The sequence below is a fragment of the Amyelois transitella genome, chromosome 24 (genome assembly GCF_032362555.1).
Source record: "Amyelois transitella isolate CPQ chromosome 24, ilAmyTran1.1, whole genome shotgun sequence".
Classification (NCBI taxonomy): domain Eukaryota; kingdom Metazoa; phylum Arthropoda; class Insecta; order Lepidoptera; family Pyralidae; genus Amyelois; species Amyelois transitella.
The window spans coordinates 587,240-608,490 of NC_083527.1; the positions used below are offsets into that span (position 1 = coordinate 587,240).

The 21,251-nt window shown below is 36.8% G+C and overlaps 1 protein-coding gene across 3 annotated transcripts in view; it reads left to right on the plus strand.

Annotated features, from left to right (window-relative positions):
* The window catches only part of LOC132903314 (uncharacterized), a 142,074-nt gene that overhangs the window by 88,752 nt on the left and 32,071 nt on the right, over window positions 1–21,251 (plus strand). The gene's annotated exons all lie outside the window — the stretch shown is intronic.

Consider the following 21,251-nt stretch of genomic DNA (forward strand, 5'->3'; position numbering starts at 1 on the left):
TCAAATAGTGAGAGGTTGCCTAGCCCATCTACAAGAAGTTTAATAGTCTTACATGTAATCGCCTTTTACGACATCCATGAGAAAGAGATGGAGTGTCCTATTCTAAAATGCCGCGAACCGCAAGGCATATTGAACTAAATGTTGAATTGTGACAGGTTGCTAACCCGCCTCGCCTGAATGCTAGAAATCATACGGTAGAAAAATAGATTTCTGTATTCTAAAAAAGCAAATACATATTGTTGATTCCTAGGTCGCAAAATGATTTTCATATCCGGCACAAGCCCGCGCCGATGGGCCGCGTCAAGGCTGGATTATTGGAAATCCATTTGCGGTAGAGAGTTTATATCGGCGGTTTACATGCATACATAAACGCCGTTTTCCCGGAAGGGTAGGCAGAGTCTACATCTTTATACCTACTTGCCACGATCTCTGTATGCCTTATTGAGTACTTTTGTCGTGTGGTCCCAGACATTTTAGAATATAACCACTGCATCTCTTTCCCGGAAAAGTTGTATGAATTGACCAAGGGAATAAGCATTGAGACATGTGTAGTATTTATACTGTTATTACATAATGTGACGTTTTAGACAAAACATCGCAAGTAAGAGAGATGAAAAATAATTTAAGATCCATGGAATTGTTAACATAACTGACCTGGGTCCCTATTCAAAATCATAGTTAGATACATTTTTAATGTTGTTACTAATATTCCATTAATTCATTTAACATGAGATCCCACTGTCACTATTTGAATCGCAATTCTATCATTAAGCCAAATAGCTGAACGTGACCGATAAGTCTTTTCAAGACTGTTGGCTCTGTCTACCCCGCAAGCTGTACAGACGTGACCATGTGTATATGTGTATGTATAAGATCCCTATAATTGAGCCATTTGGGCCTCCCTCGCTCCCCCCAAGGTTCCGATAGCGATGGGGCTTTCAAACGAGATTATCGGATTTGTATAAGGGAGAGGTGGACGAGTTGTGTCTGTTTTTGATACTGTAATAAGGTTTTGTTGACTGAACTGTGTCATCTTCTTGAAAAAAGTCTTCTTGAATCTCAATTCTATCATTAAGCCAAATAGCTGAACGTGGCCGAGATCAGTTTTTTCAAGACTGTTGGCTCTGTCTACCCCGCAAGGGATATAGCCGTGACCGTGTGTATGTATGTATGAGATAAGTCGATTGGCTATAGCTGTCTTTGTCATAAACAACTTTAACGTGTGTAATTACTATAAGAGTTTTTAGACAAACTATACTTACTACTAGCTTTTGCGTTGCGCTTCGCTCTCGTGGGAAATTTTGGAAAAAAATAACCTGTGTCACTCCAGAAGATCTAAACTATATCTGTGTAAAATTTCGTGATAATCAGTCCAGTTGATTTTTTGAGTTAATTCGTTATAAACATACCAAAAAATCTCTTTTTCTCTTTATTATTAGTTTGGATTTTCTTATACATATCACCTTGTCGTTAAGAAACTTTTAACAAGTTTTGAAGTATAATAACGTCGTTCTAAATGAAGAAAAATGAGCTTTCAGTGTTAGACAGATATAGTTGCTTGGACATCAATTATCTCACACACATGTTTACACAAAACACGTAGGTACGTGCACAACAAAAACAAAGAAACCTTTGAATGACGGAACAAAGGCGGCACTCCAGCCACTAGTGCCGAGAAGTCGCTTTTGCGCTCTCATTAAACATATACAAATTGTATGTATACCTTCCTTGGTGGTCTAGTAAGGAAGAAAAATATATAGTATGTTCAAATTCAAAATTTTTGGATGCCCGCGTGGAATAGTTATTTTGGGCATCATTGAAGCCCTCAAGGGTGAATAATTTTCCCCGTTTTTTTTTTTCACATTTTATGTAATAACCTAAAGCCTTCCTCGATAAATGGTCTATTCAACACAAAAATATTTTTTGAATTCAAACCAGTAGTAAAACCTGAGATTAGCGCGTTCAAACAAACAAACTCTTTAGCTTTATAATATTAGTATAGATTATGGGACATTTCAAACATCATTTAATGATTGTCATATTTTTTGGTTTCACAACATTGGTTGACGTCAAATCAATTACTTAAAACTAAGTTTACTGCCGCTTCCAAAGCGTCGGTGCAGAAGAAGCGGTAACAAACTGGACTGCAGCATTTTCTTCAATAATAATTTCACTTCATGTCTTCTGTCACTGTGTGCCGACTGCATCTTTGCAAATTTTTTAAAGACTATCAAGGAAAAGAATACATACATACATATGGTCACGTCTATATCCCTTGCGGGAGACAGAGCCAACAGTCCTTAAAGGACTGAATGGCTACGTTCAGTTATTTGGCTTAACGATAGAATTGTGATTCAACTAGTGACAAGTTGCTAGCCCATCGCCTAAAAAGAATCCCAAGTTTGTAAGCCTATCCCTTAGTCGCCTTTTACGACATCCATGGGAAAGAGATGGAGTGGTCCTATTGTTTTTTGTATTTGTGCCGGGAACCACACGGCACAAATTTTTAATTAAATTACTAACGATGCAAATCGCTGTTTTATTTCAAAACTTGCGCTTCGTCGCTCAATTGCGATTGCATGCCGTCTCGCCGTTGTTTAAGCACATTTCAAGCACCAGTCTTCACGAAATTCGTATTAAAATATGTATTTTAAAATAAAATATGTATTTTAATACGAATTTCGTGAAGACTGGTGCTTGAAATGAGCTATTATACATATTTTAATACGAATTTCGTGAAGACTGGTGCTTGAAATGAGCTATTCTACTTTTGGTGTAACCACTCCATCTCGTTCCTATAGATGTCGTAAAAAGGCGACTTAGAGATAGGCTTTTAAGCTTGGGATTTTTCTTTAGGCGATGGGCTAGCAACCTGTCACTGTTTGGATCTCAGTGCTATCATTAAGCCGAACAGCTGAACGTGGCATGTCAGTCTTTCAAGTCTGCTGACTCTGTCCATCTCTCAAATGATATAGACGTGATTATATGAATGAATGAATAGTTAACAAATTAATATGAACAGAAAATACCTTTTTTATTTTGGAAACACCCTTTATATTATAGCTACGTGTATAGCACATAGCTTACGTAACCAGAAAGCGCATGCGTCTCTCTCTTGAGCCGTCATTTATTTTTATGATCCTAGTAGGTTTTTCTCACAGACATAGATTTAGCTAGACACCGCGAATGACATTGGTGAATATATGTACTTTGCCTGTTTTAATATAATAGATACTTCCCTTATCATAAATAACAGAAGTTTATAAATAACTGTGATTAAATAATTATTAAGAAACATAATAAAATTTCTGTTTACTAAAAAGCGAGTACTATACAATCAGGTAGATGTATGATGGTAGGTTGGTTGCAATAAAAAACTTTATCCAGTAAGAGTTGCCCTTGAGCATTTCTACCAAAAGTTACCAATAAATATTTTGTCTGTTTCCGAGCTAAATATTACTAGAATAGGTCCCGTAGTTTTTACCTTTTCTACTAAAGTAACCAAAAATACATACTTTTTTCTTAAAATATTACTATAGATGTGGAAATAAAGATTTTGCATTCGACTTAACAATAAGCTAACACTACACCAGCTCGGAACATCAAATACAGCAGGGCGGTGTCTATTTAGATCTATGTCTGTGGTTTCACCCTAATACGGGCTATATTACCGCGGCGCGTTCCTCTCGCGTGGCGGGTTTTTTTTACTGCGGACCTATTTTCCCTCCTGCTTCTTTATTATGGTAAGCGAGGTGGATAAAGAATGTATTGCTGTTTCCAGGCATAATGAAACTAGCGTTTGTTTTGGGGTTTTGCTTTACAGGTGGGGAATCAAACGATAATTAGTTTTGAACGTTAAACATGGCCTACCAGTATTTTCGAGACTGACGGCTCTGTTTGCCCAGCAAGGGATAAAGACGTGATTTTTTGTATGTATATATTTTTTGTGTACTTTATTTTTTGAGTACAGTCATGAAAGAAACTTGTAAGATTTTTTTCAGTTCTTGTTTGCTTTATTTTTTTATATTTATTTATTTATGTATGTAAAGCTTAGCGATGTCGGTCTAGTGACCACGGATTTATATTGAACGAACAGTTCTTATTTTTTCTATTATAATTTTAAGCTTATAAAGTAAAACCTCCCTCTCTTATTTGTCTGTACCCGGTTGCACCCTCCACCGTGATGCTTTGGGGCCCGGGGTCCGTTTTCCGATTAAAAGTTAATCCGCTTTCAAATAAATAAAGTTAACGCTATACGCAGGACGATACCACAAAAAAACATGACTAAACCCAGCTTAACGTAGCATAGCTTGGTTAGCTATGTGCAACGCGCCTAACGTTTTACCACCTGCGCATGCGTCACTGTTGCTTGTCATTAGTCGCGGGCCGCAACTGTTTGTTTTTACAACGCTCGCCCCCCTGTTTCGACGAGTCGAGAGGGGTGAACGTTTGATGTCATGATTCTGTTGTGCGAACCCACTTTTTTAAAAAGGTGGTTGTTGTGTGTTTCGACATACATACATGAATCACGCCTCATTTCCGTAGGGATTAATAGGCTTTTCCTATCATTTATTTTAGTAATCTTAGAATTAATCTGAGAGAGAGATGCTGTTATGCTATTTTTTTTCTTTAATTAAAGACAGAAACTTATTAATCTTTAACGGATATTTTATCTATTTTAAGAATAAAAGTTTCCACAAAAGTCATTTCTTCTTTTGGTCTATGTTTGATGATAATAAATAACTTATTCTAAAATTAGTTCGCACATTTACAAGAACCGAGTTTATCAGTGTAACCCACATTAATTGTCTTTCAAACATATCCCACCGTAGAATTGGCTACGTCGTAGAGTTGCGTAGTACTTGCTACGAGGAGCCGTAGCCGTCTACGAACTTCGTAGCATGGACGCTACGTAATTTGCTACACAGTTTTATGAATTTTATTAGTAAGACTATAATATGATACGATTTGATTATGTTATTGTGTCTCATGGCTCCGTTGGTGTGGGAATTTTGGGAATTCAAGTCTGTTAAGCGTTTTCAACGTATAATTTGCTTTTTATATTTTTGTAGTGTGTGTGAATTTTTTTTTTTAATTTTTATTTTAAACTGTTTCTATATTCCTTATCGCAAATCGACTCCTCCGCAGTACAATACTTCTATCAATGTGTGTACCGATTTTACTGAAGCATTGTCTAAAGAAAGAAGCTAAATCATAAAAAGCAAACGAACAAACACACTTTCCCATTTATAATATTAGTGTAGATAACATATACATATATCCAACATTTATAAACTTAAATATTTACTAATGCCATTACAGGTAAAAATATATTTTCCGTGAAAAGCAAATAAGTAAATAACTTGTTCAATAACCGTTGGCTCGTAGTGAACCGATGTCGGCGCTCGTTCCGTCAGTAAGCGATTAAAGGCTCGTTTGAATAATATATATACTTGCACGTTCACTTGCACTTGTGCTATTCTGATTCGAGTGTGGGTTTTATTTAAACCAATTACAAGTAAACCTGTCACTATTTGAATCTCAATTCTATCATTAAGCTAAATAGCTGAACGTGGCCATTCAGTCTTTTCAAGACTGTTGGCTCTGCATACCCCGCAAGGGAAATAGAGTTGACCATATGTATGTAACAAGTAAAGCAAAAAACGAAACATGTTTGTCTATATGAGTATTTATTTTTAAATAGTATAGTATCGTTGAGTTAGTATCTCGTAACACAAGTCTCGAACTCACTTCGCGGCCAACTCAATCTGTGTAATTTGTCCCGTATATATTTATTGTTATTAACTAAATATTGGAGGGAAAGTAAGTGATCAAGTGCACTGTCTCGTTCGAACGCAGCAGCAATCAGTTCAGTATTCCGGCCGCGTATTTACGAGTTGTCTGTACACCGTACACTCGCGTCTACAGGATGTTTACCGTTTGCCGTCTCTCTTTTATACGGGGTGATGAGCGAGATGGCTATATAAGCTTTGTACGGCGAGTGAGAAGCGCGATTTGTACTGCACTGTAAGATCGCTTTAATAATAATAATCATTTATTCCTTTGTCTATTCAAGACTGTTGGCTCTGTCTACCCCGCAAGGGATATAGACGTGACCATATGTATGTATTTATGTATTTATTCCTTGAATGTGGTTACAATGTAGGTCTTAATTATTTAGGTACAGTTTTTGTGAACACATATGAATTCTACCTCTTAAGGCGTCGGAATTATAATAAAAAGAGAGACTTTATATTAAAAGAGTTCTCACTTAATTAAATTAAAGAACACTCTGACTGACTGATTGACGTATTAACGCACAGCCCTAGCCGCGAGGTGTCGAGATATTTGAAATTAAAGCATGTAACTTCCCTAAAATGGTAGGCAGAGACTACCTACATCTTTCCATTTACAATTATCCCTGCATACTTCTTTCGCTTCATCCACATTCATCACTCTCTTAATCTAATGTTATAAATTTCATCGACGCGTAACGTTTGTACAAAAATGAGTGCAAATAACAAAAACTGTTAGCAAGTCGGTCTCACGCAATTATGTCCCCGTTCAAAGGGCGGGCAGCTGTCAAATGATATAATAACTAGACAACTCGCCGACTCCCGCGCCTTTCAACCCCCTCCGCGTCGGCCGAGTTACGTCTGGTAAGGCTGCGTCCACACTGGTGGAGTGTAACATTATTTATAATTATATTAAACTCTGACAGCCGAATTTTGTTTGTTAAGGCTACGTGCACACTGATGAAGAAATTATTTATAAATATATATATATAAATCTCTTCCGTTACCGAGTGACTGACTAGCCTATTCTATTCAAACATTATTAGGTACTTGAATCTCCCCTCTCTTTCTTATCATTTGCAAACACACTACAAACGCCTGAAGGGTAATGTTTGACCATAGATAACAAAACTTAGTCCCTGACTGTATTGTCTATCTGTCTGTTAATACAAAAACTGCATAGAATTCAGTACACTCCTTAAACCAAACTCTTCATGAACCCTCCTCCACCTTTACCGAAACAAACCTTCGGCACTCCGTAGCTCTGTAAATGGACGTGTGTCGTGCAACACTGAATTATTACCGCGAGCATCGCAAGCGAATCTAGCACTTACTGCCTACATCTCGAAGGTGGTATTCCCTTGAGCGCTGGCCGGTGAAATCGGTCGAGCCATCAAGACGTTATTGCCATGCCCCCGTTTTTACGAGCGCTTAATCTTCGGGTCGCTGTAGTGGTCGGTGCGTTTCCATTGTTGAGCACGGTACGGGAATAATCCTGTTTTTTTTTCTCCTAGCTTTAATCTCGGTTGAATCCTCATCATTCCGGAGAGGAGCCCGGGGTATGCCTTGACCATGGATCCTGGATTGCGTGAGTCAGGTTTTTAAACGAAGCGACTCCCAAATGACCTTCGCAACCTTTGCAAAATAAACTTAACACGTGTTGGATCGATCATGGTTACACATACAGTTGCGTGAATGTGCAGGTTTTCTCACGATGTTTTCCCTCACCGTAAGAGCATCGGTTAATATTCAAACTAATGTACATAACTTCGAAAATAGTCATTGGTACATGGCCGACGTGAGATTCGATACCTTAATGCGCATCACGTATTTTAACCGGGCACCTTACCTAACCTTACCTACCTTACCTAACGTATAACAATGAAAACGTATCCGTTTGCAGCGCATGCGCGCGCCCAATGCGGCCCGGCCCAGGCGCGGGGTCTGGGGTGGCGCGCGCCCTCCACGGGGTAGACTGGCACTCTACTGACACTTGCAGTCGGATTGTATTGTGTACATGCTATACTATCAGATACATACATACATATGGTCGCGTCTATATCCCCTGCGGGGTAGACAGAGTCAATAGTCTTGAAAAGACTGAATGGCCACGTTCAGCTATTTGGCTTAACGATAGAATTGAGATTCAAATAGTGACAGGTTGCTAGCCCATCGCCTTAATAAGAATCCCAAGTTTGTAAGCCTATACCTTAGTCGCCTTTTACGACATCCATGGGAAAGAGATGGAGTGGTCCTATTCCTTTTTGTATTGGTGCCGGGATGTTTGAATTGGGATTCTTTTTTAAGGCGATGGGCTAGCATTCTGTCACTAGTTGAATCTCAATTCTATCGTTAAGCCAAATAGCTGAACGTGGCCATTCAGTCTTTCAAGACTGTTGGCTGTGTCTACCCCGCAAGCGATATAGACCTGACCATATGTATGTATGTATGTTCTGTTCCTGGAAAACATACAGGTGCCGTGTTACCGGGAACGTGTCGTCTCCATTCCCGTTTCCTGTTTGAGTTTATCCGGAACTGTTATACGTATTGTTAAGTAGCTCGTTCTTTCTCTGAATTTCAGTGAAATACTGTTGAAGTAAAATAGTCTCTACTCTGAATTGTTGTTTTTTTTCAGGAAATAACATCGCTTTTTTACATAACTTTGTTTTTTTTAGTACTATTTATAAATAATACAGGTATTAAACGTTCATGTAACGTAACTTTATTTTTTTACGGACGTTTCGAATCATTTTAAAATAATCCGTGGTCACCGAGCGACTGATTTTTATACAATGCAACGATGATGATAAAAAAATGCAATGCGAATGTTTGAAATCAGGGTTTCTTTTTACTGAATAAATCAAAAGTCTACTAATATTACTTATTTGTTTTTTGTAGGTAGGAGGTAGGAGTCAATTTGACAAGCTTAACAGGTTATTTAGTATTTCCACTGGCCACGATCCCTGCCTACTTCTTTCACTTCATGAAAGTAGTTCGTCTTCGCCTTAATTCACCCTGTCCGGTATGTTTAAAGTGACCATACGTCCCGCTTTCGGCGGGATTGTCCCGCTTTCAGGCTGCCTGTCCCGCTGTCCCCAGCGAGAACAAAAATGTCCCGCTTTTGCAAACAAACTAAATTTCTTATACTTATTTTATATCAACATTGCACTCAAATCTCGCTGACGAGAACAGTCAGTCAAAAATACTAAATGTACTTACAGACAAAATATTTTTACTGTTTTATTATATGTATAGATAATTATTCATAATTAACTTATATATTATATACATAGTATATTTTTTATTTAATTATGTACAAAATTCTGAAAGCGTCCCGCTCTGACGCAAAAAAAAATGGTCACTTTAGGTATGTTACAAACTCGTAAAAAAGTATTGCCGTACACTAACACTGCTATACACCGACCCGAGTGACTACCTGTGGACTCGCCTGCCGCTGTGAATAATTAACAGGAACCTAGCGGCACGGTCCGCTCCGCACTGCCGCTGTAGAGGCGTGGTGATGTGCCGGTTCGATATCGATAGTGTAAAATGTAGCTGTCAGCTGTAACTATACTTTTACGTACTATGTTATTAGATACGTTACTGACTGTTAAAATAGTGTCTGATACTAATTAAGACGAGGCTGCTGCTGACGACGACGATACTGGTTAGGTTTACCTGCAAAGGTTGCGGAGATCAGATGAGAGTAGCTTCGTGTAAAAATCTGACTCACTCAATCCAGGATCCATTGTAAGAGGCATACCCCGGGCTCCTCTCTAGAGAGCTGAGGATGCAATTGAGACTAAAGCCAGGAGGAAGACGACTAATAAAGACGAGGTAAAAGCGGCTAAAGCAGCGAACAAAACCTGATGAAAGTCTTCCTGTTAACCGTTATACATAGTTTTAAGCAGATATGTTACGTAGTCGTGAAATAATCCTTTTTTCCTTTGTCTTACAACATTGTCTGACACCTAACTCCTCCACTCTCCTCCGACCCGAGTGACTACCTGTGAACTGTCACTGTGAACAATTTACATGAACCGAAACAGGTGACACGGGCCGCACTAGTCGCACTGTAGCGACATAAAAATTACACTATCGATATCGATATTATTGATATCAGCAATTTTATATCATAAACAAATTTTAATACATATTTACGTAAAATATTGTTCTGATTATAACTCATTTGAACAGTTTAAAAACATTTTACGCGCTTAGCGATGATACATATTCAATGTATTTTTTTTTATATAGAACTAACTAGATACTTCTGTTAAAGCAGCATCGTGTCGTGTACAACACAACACCAGTCAGGGTTGTCGAGATAAAGTTTTCTCATGACATCCAGACGAACTACGCTCTTGCGATACACCTAACACGAAACACCAAGTTTTACTCCTTATATCTAATGTATTAGAGGTTGTTTTACAACGTTTCATCACAAATTCTACTTTGACTCATTACCTACGTAGAATATTCCAAGAGTTTTTCTCTCGCATTGTCGAGTTGACGGTTTCATTAGTACTTCGTAGAAGTTCGCATTTGTAAGGAGTTTGTTTCGTAAATGATTTTTATTCCAAACTGGCTGACCTGACCCACCTATTTTTACCTTTGTGGTGGGCGGAATTTCTAGGTAAAAGTAAATGATAAAGTTTCCGAGAAATGGCCGATTTTAATTTTAGAATAACGAGATTTTCCGTGTTCCGTTTGCGGGGCTGCCGTTAATATATTTCTGCTGTCTGTTGGATTTTAATGCCGAATACGTTTTCTCTGAAAGGAATAAGAATGAACAAACATAATAAATAAAAATATGTTCCTACGTATAGGGGGAAGTCCCGTAACGCCGGACGGCAGCTAGCGCCGGACACTCGTACTATTCAAGCGAGTACAAATCAGTTCGATTCAAAATACAAGTGAAAGGGGTGCTGGGGCACACAGGTACAAGATCACGCGCCGTGCCTCGCCAGCGACGCACACGGCCGCGGCAGGAGTAACCATTTGCTGTTTTAGGCTCGAAATCACGGCGTCACCTAAATATCAATGTAAGTAATTCTAGTATATTTATGCATTAACATTTGAGTGGTATTCAAAGATAAAATCAGTACTCGATTGTTATCCGTAAAATGGTAGAATATTATTACATCTTTTAAACAATTTTAGTAGGTACCATCTAATAAACGAAAATGTGTGTCCCTTAGCACCGGACACTAAGTCGTCCCTTAGTGCCGGACAGTAAACATATTGATATTTCTTGTAAGAAATTACGTATTTTATTCTAATTATTTAATTTTGTTTTAGAGTATAAAAGAAAGAAGATAGTTAAAATGGAAGAGAAGAAAAAGAAAGGATCCTGGGATCCACAGAGCTTACAAACTGCTATTAATAAAGTTATGTCAAAAGAACTGAGTGTAAGACAAGCTGCAATGCGATACAATATTCCTAAAAGCACTATACATTAAATAAAGGCCCTAAATCGAGAAGAATTAACAATGAAACAAAAACAAAAAAAAAACAAAAAATTAGGTAGATTCACTAACACCTTCTCAGCAGAGTATGAAGAAGTCTTGGTGGACCACATTAAAGATTTATCAAATAGATGCATGCCGCTCATGAAAAAGAAGTTTCTAAAATTAGCATACGACTTAACTGAAGTCATGAAGATTCCTCATCGATTTAATAAAGAAAAAGGCAGTGCTGATAAATAAAAAATAAAAGTCGCAATAAAAAATTACGACTTCATGAAAAGGCATTCTGACATTTCGTTGAGAACACCGGAATCGACAAGCATGATGCGCCCCGTAGGATTTAACAAACCACGAGTGGATCTCTTCTACGACAACCTTGAAAAGCTGATGAAACAGTACAACATTCACACCCTCAAGAATTTATAACTGTGATGAAACTGGTGTCAGTTGCGTGCACAAATATTCGTCCGGTACTAGGCGCCACTTTTTAAAATTATGTTTTTTGTTACCAAAGTTTGTTTGATAGTATTCATTATTTTTTAGCAGAGGTTGCATTTTTGTTAAATTAATTTGATTTCTAACTTTGTTATCTAATATAAGTCATAATTTTATAAACATTCCTTAAATATTTTATGTTTTATTTTGAAATAACCTTAGGTGTCCGCCACTGGGGGACTTCCCCCTATATATATTTTTTTCTTTTTCAAGTGATAGCTGAGCGCGCCGGACGTGTATTTCTTTCTTTTTTTTATTTCATTTCTCTCCAGCCAGCGCTTGTTATTTCATTTATCCATTACCCACGTGAATGTTTTTAAACTACATAGTTTTTTTTTAATCAGGAATTTTTACTAATATCTCTTTTGAAAAATTTCTGCTTTATATTCGTACGTTCGTTAACTAAAATGAATTTGAATATCGCTGTGATGAAAAGTCTGTTTTCATTCTCATATTGTAAAGCGTGTATTGTTGGAAAGTTGCTATCTCTTCTTCACTTTATTAAAAGTATAATTCTTGAGGTCAGTAACAATACCTACATATGTACATAAAATCACGCCTCTTTCCCGCCTCTATCTCTAACAATACCTATGTGATTAAAAACAAGTCTGAACTGAAACCACTATTATCTTTTTTTATATTTCTTATTATTACAATAACTATATTTAGAAATGCGAGTACAAACATTCAGACAGACGGAGATACAGACAGAAATTTTAAAAATCACATTTGCGGCTTCTGTTGGTTTTATATAGAACTCCCTAATAGATTTTTTGGTAATATCTTTTAAGTAATGACATGCTGACCGCATGTTACAATTTTATTATATTATACATACGTACGGATATGTTTAATAAAGTACCTTATCATGATAAAGCTAACGTACATAGAGCTATGTACGAGTAGAACCGACGGGCTCCTTTTACGTCGGAATTATAGTGACGGCTACCATGACACACCGCTTTCTTGGCTTAATAAGCGTCGACTTTGAAGAGCTACCGTGTTGCTCCTACGCGGATGTTAAGATAAACATGAAAATGTACACTGAATATATTTATATACAAATCGCCTCTATATACAAAAACATGAGCTTATCTCTGTTTTGTATGTTTTACTCTTATGATGTATTAAACAGTTTTATCTATCTATCTTATAAGCCGATATATAGTAGTTTTAAGATTTCATCACAAAAGATATAGGGATACTTATATGGAAGATCTTTATCAAATAGATTTAACCTTTGTATTTGTTTTGTTCACAGGTAAGTGCAGATTTCTACAGCTTGTACGAGACTCAAGATAAGTGGGCCTTTAAAAACTTGCCTCTATAAAAACCTCTGTTAAATTGTAGATTAGCTTGCCGTTTGGGTATTTGTATTTATTTTGGCATAACTTCGTTGATGTAAATGCCATCCGTGCGAATAGTGTGCAGTGGTGTTCAGGTAAAGGTGGATTAATGTAACAGGTATTTGATACCCAACTTGACATACAAAAGTGAAGTAGTCAATGCATTCTTTATACGCAAACATTAATTCTTTTTATTTTGTAAAAAAAATATCACGTTGTGACTTCTTAAATTGAACTATGCCTATGTTGTGGCGCATGCGCCTGCCGATTGAAAGTGGAACGCCGGCGACAATTGCCCCCTCGTACGCAAACACTGGCAGGACTTTGTGGTAACGACAGAAAAATAGTGCAATTGACAGAGACAAAGTTTGTTTTGCAGTTTTTATATATAGTTTTCAGTGTAAAGATTTAGTTGAATCTTTTTACGGCTTCTTTTATGAATCTCTTAGGTGTGGGCTTATTGGACTTTAAGATTCAGAGCCTCAATTAAGAGCATAAGCGAAAATACGATATAAGAGAGAGAGAGAGAGAGTACTTATTATTACAGTACTTATTTTATGATTTATTCTATTACTAGCTTTCGCCCGCTGCTCCGCCCGTGTGAAAAGTATTACCCAGTGTGTCTCTGTACTTCATACCGTATGTATAAGTAATTTCATGGAGATCGATTCACTGGTTTTGACGTGAAAGACATACAAACAAACACACTTCTTATACATTTCAATTTATTAATATGGTTTTTCTCCGTACTATGAAGTACCATATTTATGCAAAATTACATGGAGATCGATTCGCTGGTTTTAACGTGAAAGACATACAAACAAACACACTTCTTATACATTTTTAATTTATTAATGTGATTTTTTTTTGTTGACTGTACAAGTTAAGGCGTAACTGACGCGTCTCGTTCAATTGTGACTGTTTTGTTTGCCCTGTGTGTTTAGTGAGGGGGGGGCCACGTTCGAGGTTCTGCCGCTTCTATCCACTGCATATAGCTATATCGTGTTTGTAAAGGAAATGACGATAAATGGCATTGACGATCGCGGGGTTGCGTAGGAATCAGACGGGAAAAAATAATTTTCTTTGAATACGTATTTGATACGTGTTAACTTTTAAATTGAAATTGAAACTTTGAAATATGATGTTCAAAGGCTATGAACTTTTGAAATGTTATGAAGGTGATACAAATTAGCACACTTTATTTATTATAGCTGTGCCAGCGACTTGGTCCGCGTGGAATAGTAGTTTTGGGCATAATTGAAGCCCTCGAGGATGAATAATTTTCCCCGTTTTATTTTTTCACATTTTCCATTATTTCTTCGCTCCTAAAAGTTGCAGCGTGATGTTATATAGCCTAAAGCCTTCCTCGATAAATGGTTAATTCAACACAAAAATATTTTTTTAATTCGAACCAGTAGTTCCTGAGATTAGCGCGTTCAAACAAACAAACTCTTCAGCTTTATAATATTAGTATAGATTTCAGGATTGTAGCCATGTGTAGGTAAACTTACATAAAATATAATAATAATGGTAACGTGAAGTCAAATAATAGGTCTGAATAGTGAATATGGATCTTAATTATAAATTTAGATTTTTTTGGATAAATCGTAGTGGTGAAAGGTGTTTTTTTTAATGAATAAAACTGATAACGCTTTTGATAACTTTACCCGTTGCCACGGCAAAATACAATAGTGTTTGTAAGCAGTCACTTTTCTATCAGCTTATATAGGTATATTATATATATATGAGATATGTAAATTTGTCCGTAAATACCCAGAGCTATACACCAGACGCGGAAATGTCAACTCCAAATACCCTTCCCGACATGAAAACAGGCTAGTCTTACCAATTAGCCGTTTAAAATTAAATTCTAATAGTACGCTAATTATGTCTATAAAAATATATAATAATTTACCTAAAGACATACAAGATGAGGCTAACGATAAAATGTTCTATAAGAAATTGAAAAAAATGTTAATAGACAAAACTTATTATAGTATACAAGACTACCTCGATGACAGATTGTAACTACAACGCAAGTAAAATTACATTATTAAAATCCAATTTCTATTGTTAAATTATTTATAAATGTAATTAAATTAAGTTGAATATTTTAAAAAAAATTGTGCGACCTCTTATCTATCCACATTGCTGTGCCCGCCAGGGTCCATAAATATGTTATTTTTATATAATTCATAACATCATGGTATATATGGCATAACTTTATGGTATGCAATAAATGATTGAGTATCCCTAACGGGGTTAACAGAGCCCACAGTTGAAAAACTCAAAGGCCACATTTGGCCCAAATTGAGATTCAATGTATTTATTCGAAACTAGTTGCATGTCTTGAAACAATCACACACTAATTCATCCCCTCACTTACTCGACTTTATAAAGTCAGTCCATTGTAACGTTGATCATTTTACCGGAGGTCTTTCCTCTCCCTCCCCTCGACTGTACACAACGGCCCACCCGTTCATTGTAGTATAAGCGACAAGCGTCCCCTTTGTTGCATAGGACAAAATGATTGGCCCTTTCGGACATTCGGCTGGGAATTGGTGTGGTATTGCTGTGGTAGATTGGTATATATTCTTTGTGTCTGTTACTAGGATGTCGTAAAAGGTGACTAAGAGATAGGCTTACAAACTTGGGATTCTTTTTTAAGCGATGAGTTAGCAACATCAGTTCTATCATTAAACCAAGCATTTGATTGTGGCCTCTCAGTTTTTTCAAGACTGTTGGCTCTGTCTACCCTGTAAGGGAAAGAGACGTGATTATATGTATATCAATAAGTTTTATGGAATATGCCAACGTGAAATGAAGTCTGAAATTCAGTGCTTAATTAATTTTCCAATGTGTAAATACATTCATGTCCGGTTATTTTATACATTAATGAAATTGACATACGCAAATATAATATTGGTTTCAGTTTACATGTATAGAATGCGAATAATTAAATGCAGTCGAAATTCATGTTCAAATCACTATCCGCCAGTTTAATTAACACAGTAGTGATGCGACTAGTTGCAATTGTAGCGTTGTCGATGGATCGACGGCCGTTAAATGTCGATCCCCACCATAGAGATCGAAACAATTTAAGTATACAACAATAGAAATGTCAAATTACACTTAAAACTAGGAATGACGTGTCGCCGTCCGCGATTCACCACTGCAACTGTTTATGTTATTTCGAGATCCATTCTAAATTGAACTAGTGATAAAATTATTATCAGTAGCTCCATCATGAAACTGTACATGGTTCTAATAATGTTAACGAACGAATCTTTGCAGGGGAACCTAAACCATTTTAGATCGTGTTATTTATCGGTATTTTTGTCAGGCTCTGGACGGGGCCACGTCCCAGGCACGGTCCTGAAAGTGCTGGGACGTATCTGAACTCGGAAACCCGACGTGTGCCGTGTGAACTATCGACCTGGCGCCGCCTGCGTATAAATAGTTGACGTGACTTTGTAACCTATGTTTTCTGAGACCGTCTTGTTGAAAAAAATTGAATTCTTTTAAAAGTACCTACAACACTTTTAAAATAATTTTATTTTTGGTTTAAATGCACATGTTATCTTTGGATATTTTTGAAGTAACTCTGTTTTCTGTTTTTTTTTAGATACAGCTACGTAATGGTAATGAATTTTTATTCGCCGTATCAAGAGTGTGCTCTTAAGCTTTTACCCTAAATACAAAATACCAATGTCTTTATTGTAAAACATAGAGTTATAGGATGCTTTTTACCGTGTTCAATGGATGTTGTCATGCACACATTTCAGTACATCCCTCAAATTTTTTTGCCGAAAAGTCATTTCAACTTTAAAAATCACTTAAATGTATTTCCTCGCAGAACTGAAATACAATTAATCCAGTAGAAAAGTTAATAACGTGAATACGTTAAATACCCTTATAAAAAAGAGACAGTCACTCCTGTTTTCAATTCCTTCTACCAATCGAGCTAATTCGGGCCACGGTTTTACGTCCCGTCTGATTTACGATGTCGATAAAATACGTCCGTTAACTGTGACCGTATGCCCGTGTCGACTTATGAACCGGCTAAATCGGGCCGGAATAAGTACCTCATCTGTATAGTTTCGTGGTTGATTGGAATTGTTATGGTGGAAGATATAATTAATATCTGATGGACTAGATTATATTATATAAAAATCCGTACTATTATCATAAACGTGAAAGTATGTGGCTATCTGTGTATCGGCTTTGACGGCTAAATCCCTGAAACGATTTTGTTCTAATTTTGTACGAATTTTTTTTTTAATAATCTGAAGTTAATTGTTGTGAAGATTTACAAGTAGTACTTAGAGTTTACAAGAAAAAGCTGGTTGTTAACTTTTGACAATTGCGAGAAATCTTATTACGTATTCTCACATTCATCACAGATTCTTTTAGGTCAAACACAAAAATTCAAGAACAGGGTCAGTGTTCGTTTCTGCAATATTCAAGACTCATATTACTTTGAAACATACTTAACCCCAGTTAGTATAAATATTTACCACACATAGACAAGAAGCCGATACACTCCCTCCCTCGGGCGCGTTCGATGCAGTAATCGCGTTACCGTGCACGTCGGCAAATCTCATTTTTGTCGGGGAAGTAATGTGGAAACAGTGGAAATGACACTGCACCGCGGGCTTCCGACCCCCTACACGCTTATACAGGTGTCTGTCAACGGAAACATTCAATTCACAACCAAATTCATGTACATAATAAGGCAGAGTTTTCAATGACCTGTTTGTAGACTACGGCGCACGCGTGAATGTGCCGACGCTAGGCAGTGGCAGTTAGGCAATGCTCGTATTAATGCGAGGACGTTGTCGCGCGCGATGTCCGATCGGTAGTGATGTGATCGAGTCGATAATTTGATTGTGTGACGTGATTGGTGTAGTGATTAATGATACTGGTGTGTTATATATAAGAAATAATAATGTTTTTTTTTTTTAATATTATTTTGTTTGGTCACGGTTTACGGTGGATACGTTAGCGACTCGAGTGCCACAGTTTATGTTTTAATAATGGAGGTATTAGCTCCCCGGCGGGTGTCGCTAGACTGCGCTGGGGTGACCGCGATTTTGTCAAATAAAACGGGATAGGTAACTTACGTTTAGGATCACTTCATCTCATCATATTAGGAAAAGTTATTATGTATATTAATTTATTATTTAAAGTTAATTTTTGTCTTTGTCAAGTTTATCTCAATTGTACACTTGCGAATGTAATATTTTATTTATTATTTATGGCACCGATAGACGTCGAAATGATATATCAGTTCGGTCTTTGTTTATTTCGAGGATTTATGCTTGCCAAGTTTTGACAGAGTGCCGAATGAGCTTTTATTGTTTACGCGTTATAAATTTGTAAATGTTCCAACGTTGTGATTGTTGATAAATGACTTTGTTGTAATATTGGCCTCGTTTTTTCATTAGTTATCGCTAAATCTCGCGTGTCAGTTTCCGATAAATCTAAGCTACAAATTATATTTAAATTTTAGAAAAAGTATAAATAACACAAGCTATCGCGTTGCCAAGCTAAGCAAGCTAAGCAAGAGCATGTGATACTCTCAGTGACGTTGGAGTCATGGCAAAGATTTTAACGGAATGTTCCTAAAATGGTGCTAATTAAAGTAGTATGCTATATCATTATCTCTAGTTTACACCTAAACAACTAATAATCGCGGTAACCCAGCGACTTATTATAATTACACCACTAAGTAGACTCTCCTTCATTACGCCCCCGCCGGGACGCGGACGGGAGTCGGGATTTTGTAAATGCGCGTCGAGAACTGAGCCATATTGAGATTAAAGGCCCGAACACACCGAACGGAAAGTGTTCCTTATATTTGCAACTCGGTGCGGGCCCGCTTTCAAACTGCGCTGCTTCTGATCTGCGTTTGATGTGTACGGGCCTTTATCTTCAACCCACAGAAGTTTTGCTATTTTGTATATTAAAAAATTTGTTTCTTGTAGGAATGCCTATAACATTAGCGCTGTTTATGTCGATGTCAGCAAAGTTGTTTTAGTACATTAATTTTCTTATACTTGAATTAAAACTTTTGTTTGATGTTTAATTTTCCCAACTGCGATATAAGGAGTTTTATTCTTCTAAATTTAAAAGTTTTAACAATCTAAGGAAATTATTTGCTTCCAGATGCAAAAAAAAAAATAACATTTACCAAATAGAGTATATACAATTTACCAAATTCGAACTTCAATTTAAAAAAATCTGAATGCACTTATTTGGGCCCCTGATAGGCCTTAATAATCACACTCAGTCAGTTACTGAACTGTCCCAGAATGGCCTTTAAGTAAAGTTTACTGAAACGTAAGTCTTTTTATCTATCAAATGAAATAAAACCCGTGATCGATTCACCCTCTCGAGTCCGCTCTCATAAAACCATCCATTCTTTCAGCCTCGGATATGTTTAAAATAGGATACCACTCGGAAGATAGAAGTGCGCCTATTTCCCCTGGGGGACCGTGGCAGTTTCCGATAAACTGCCGCCTTCAATATCTCTATTTACATGTGTAAGATGTCGCTGGTAAGAACTGTCTGATGAGATACCAACGCGTTTCTTTTTATGAGAACGAGAGGATCATGTTTATTTGGTTTCTTCTTGACACGCTACTTTTATGTTTTTGTTTTTTGTGTTTAGAACATAATTTTCTGACAGCTTAGGGCTAACATATATTTTTATGTTTGTTACTTTTGAATTAGGATCCGCGGTAGGATCTGTCAATAGATTTTTTAAGTTCGTAAGGGCATCACATTCGGTTAAGTCGTTTTCGAGATGTTCCGAATTTTGTAAAACTTATTTTTTTTGCAAAATTCGGAACAGCTAGGCCTGAATTCGCAGCGTACGACTAGTTATCTTATTTTGAGCAAATTAAATACACCCTGAGGTGTTTGAAATCTCTCTCTCTTTTATATAAATTATTTTCCACACGCGAAATTAGATTCCTTTATAGAAGACTTGTCAACTCGCATTTGTAGTTAATTACTTGATTGGTTCACAAGCCACTTTGTGTTGCTATCCCGACGCTTTTAAAACCATTATTTTATTTCCTGCCATTTTTATTAAAATATTCTTTTGGCTTAGTTTGATGTATTCTGGTTTTAAATTTGTTTCTTTATCTACTCACAACGTTTCAATTTTTAGAATGCTCGCCACGGTTACTCAGACTTATTGAATTTCTCATTCCGAGCTTGGGCTATCTTTATTGCGCCAAAGGAGAACGATATCAAAATATTTTCCCAGTCACAGTCTTTAGCAAATTATAGTTTATTAGTGCGACATGATTTTGTCGTTAACTTTTATATTGTAGTCGTTTTCCAAAGCGTCAATAGAGCTATATAATTTTTATCGACGCTGCCGTCTGGCTCTTAAAAAGTACAGACGAATTTTTTACTCAATCATTTTATATCTGACTGACCTCGTTCCGTTTATAATAGTGTTTTGAAAATAAAATTAACCTTTGATGAGCGGACGTTAATGAAATAAGTTACATCTCCAATTCTATCAATAATGGACAGCGGATCGATCTAATCTATTGATTTGTAACATACCTTCCAATTTCATAACCGATTCCGTAATATAAATTCCGTTTCCCTTTAAGATTAAAATGCCGTGTGGTTCCCTACTCCATGTCTTTTCCATAGATGATGTGAAAGGCGAATAAGGGAATTGCTAATAAACTTGAGATTCATCCTTTACGCGATTGGCTAGCCACCTGTCACTATTTTAGTTTCAGTCTCATCAAGACTGTTGGCTCTGTCTACCCCGCAAGGGATATAGACGTGAATATATGAATGACGATGATTAAAGACGACTGAAAACTTAAGTCCTCAACATCTGCTGTTCATATCGACCGTTAACATGAAATCTAAATAGACATAATAGAGCAGTGAGTGCACTTAATAACCATAAATGCAGACTGCTCGGGTTGCATCAATTAGTTTAATGCACGGCTCGATGTCACTAGGGTTGACACTTACGTCTGGGACATCTCATAAAAATTAAAATAAAAAAAAAAATTAATAACGAATTGTAAAAATATTCGTAAAACTGGACTTATGTAAAAAATAAATCTGGATGCTGACATATTCTCGTGTTCCAAACCAATCTCCGA